Source organism: Gossypium raimondii, chromosome 3 (genome assembly GCF_025698545.1).
Source record: "Gossypium raimondii isolate GPD5lz chromosome 3, ASM2569854v1, whole genome shotgun sequence".
NCBI classification, from domain to species: domain Eukaryota; kingdom Viridiplantae; phylum Streptophyta; class Magnoliopsida; order Malvales; family Malvaceae; genus Gossypium; species Gossypium raimondii.
Genome location: NC_068567.1, coordinates 45,451,944 through 45,454,910, shown reverse-complemented (window position 1 = coordinate 45,454,910; position 2,967 = coordinate 45,451,944). Strand labels below are relative to the sequence as shown.

The 2,967-nt window shown below is 33.6% G+C and overlaps 1 pseudogene; it reads right to left on the bottom strand.

Moving 5' to 3' along the window:
• Positions 1-353: 353 nt before the first annotated feature.
• Positions 354-1,082, bottom strand: LOC128039965 (uncharacterized; annotated as a pseudogene).
• Between the last annotated feature and the right edge of the window lie 1,885 nt (positions 1,083-2,967).

The following is a 2,967-nucleotide window of genomic DNA, read 5'->3' as shown; positions in this document are numbered from 1 at the left end:
TGGTGATGTAATAATCAAAAAAAAATTCTTTTGACATTTCTCCCCTCATTTTTCTGTCGTTTCTTCTTCTTTTTCTTCTTCTTCTTCCTTCACCCCAAGTATTCTCTTGATTTTTAAATATTTTTCAAGTGGATAGATAGAGTTTCAGTATTTTTTTGTTGTTAAAAAAACCAGAACAGTGAGCAATTCGTTGTGTGGTTTGAATTTTTCTCTTTTCAGAATGTCAAAATGTTTATGATTTTGTAGTTCTTAGAGATATATTAATGGAGATATTTTGCTATAAGAACAAACATCAAAACCATATCCTTGAATCACAAGGAAGAAAACCCAAAGTTTTTTTTTTAACAGTGGAACTAAGCATAATAAAAGCAAAGAATAACATCAAACCGCTTTTGAAATTGAAGTTTCTAGTGAAGCATTGTTACAATGGAATCAATCTGGTGAACTCAAATGGAACTACCTTCCTAAACTTATATGGAATTCCCTTCCCAATGCTGCTTGTTCAATTTTATGTTCTTCTCTACACAATTTATTTAATGGAACATCAATATCCACAACATGGAGATTGGTACCCAAGGATAAAACTTTCTTCAAAAACCAACCCATCTCTTTCTTTGATATAGACGGTATAAAAACTGAAATAATTAACAAAGTAAATAAAAAAAATATTCATTCAATTCAATATTATCGATAAAGAAATGTGGCCATTCAAAAAAAATACATGGAATGTAAACGTGCAAAGCATTGTTGCCTTCAATGTAAGGAAAGCTTCTCACTCTACTAGGTTGACCAGTTTGTAAGTAATCCAAAGATCCTTTTTTCATTTTCAAGAAAAAGAAATAGTTGATGAGAAAAAAGAGTAAAATATTTTAGTAAAAGAAAATTATGGGTAATTTGTTGTAGTTTGAATTACCAAGGGAATTAGAAAGGTGGAGGAGAGAAACAAGAGGCGGAGGGAGAGGGGACGATAGAATTTCCTTCGTTTGGGGTTTGGAATTGGCGACAAGAGACAACGAAGGGGAATGGTTAGAGTCGAGGTTCGATGATTCATCGTCTCTATATGTTGCTCTTAATACTTCCATATGTTGCTCTTTGAGAAGAAGAAGAAGAAGAAGAAGAAGAAGAAGAAGAAGAAGAAGAAAAAGACGAAGTAGAAGTAGAAGTAGTAGAAGAAGAAGAAATGATAGAAAAATGAGGGGAGGAGAAAAGTTAAAAGAAAAAAATTAATTTTTTTACATTATGACATCACCATGACATCATATATACCACGTGTCAAAATCTTATTCTACCACGTGTCCTAAACTTAACGACATTAGACTCGGGTACCGATTTAGTTGACAAAAAAAGTTCGGGTACCAATCTAGGACCAAAAACCATATGTACCAATCTGGGAGAAGTGGACAAGTTTAGGTACTAATTTTATATTTAACCCTAATTAAAAATTTCCTAATTTTTCTAATAAATGCAAAAATTAAAATCAACCTAGTGACTTTGCCTCCCTCGCAACGGCGACATGAACTTGAACGCCTCCGAACGTACCAACGTCTAGAGTAAGAATCCTATACAAAAGTAATATCCCTAAGTAACAAATCAGGTTATAATATAGTTACAACGAAGTAGGTGAGTACTCCGAGGATCGTACCCAAGAGAGGCGAGTACTAAATTAATCCCTATCTAAACATAAATAGATTTAATTAGTACTTTAAATAAATTATATTACGAATAAACATAAAGAATGATTTTTTGGGGTTTTTATAAAAATAAAGAAAATAACATAAATAAAGAGACTTGTAGAAACTAATTATGTAAATTGAATCAGATCTAGGCATGGGTAGTTAGCTCGCTTTGGTAATCACAACTAACTCTCGCTTCGGGTTTCTATTCAATAAACTAGTCATCACCCCAGTAGGATCTCTTGATCTTCCACTAAACTAACGAGTCAACAAGAACTACTTATCTCTCGACCTCACAGATACACCATATCAATTTTGGGTTAATTCCCACCTAAATGACTTCCTATGGTCGTCAAGCCTAGGGTTTAAGTTATTCCTTTCCCAAACAGTTGGCCTATTAAGAAAACCCTACACAATAATTAATTAGTCATGCCTCCACTTACTAATCCCCCATAAGAGGATTAGTTCCTCATGGATTTCATAAACACAATAAACTTGATGCTAAAGATAAACATGAGTGACGAACCAAGTGAAAGTGTTTAAGAGAATCTTGAATTGTATTGAATGAAGTGTAGAATCCATAAAGAGTTGATCGAGTCTACAAATCAAACCTCTCGAAAAATGCAAAGATATAAACTAGAAATAACCTAAAACCTAAGAAAAGGGAAAAACTAAAAACTAAAATTACAAAGAAAATTTTAAAGTCTAAAATTTGTCTCTAACAAGTGTTAAATAAGCTTATTTATAGACTTAGGGTTGTTATCGTCCTCAACCCTAGGTCAACTCTCGTGTTAAATATTTGATTGTGTAGACCAAAATGCCCCTAGCTCATAAATATCTTCATATTGGACCAATGTCACGACACCCTAGTGCTTGTGTCGTGACATCGAAGTCAATATGCTTAGGTTCAAGGTGGCTTTAGGGGTGTGTCATGACATCCCATGGCTGTGTTGCGACACCGCAGGTAGTCTCAGAATTCCTGTACTCTACTTCCTATGTTGCAACATCAAACACCCCGTATTGCAACACAAGGACTAGTATTGAGTTTGTACACCCTCTGATGGTCTCCTACACACTTACTAAGTATATTAGCTCACTCTTAGGCCTTATTCGACACCTACGGTTAATAAAAGACTCAAATTACAGTTTTTATTGAATGTACATGACACTATAAAAATGTAGTTAAAACATAATAAAAGTGCTTGTATTCAAGCTCCTCAAGTGCAAAAACTAGTTTAATCTACTACACCGAATAACGATAGATCAATATTAGATAAAGAGTTTCAGGAATTTA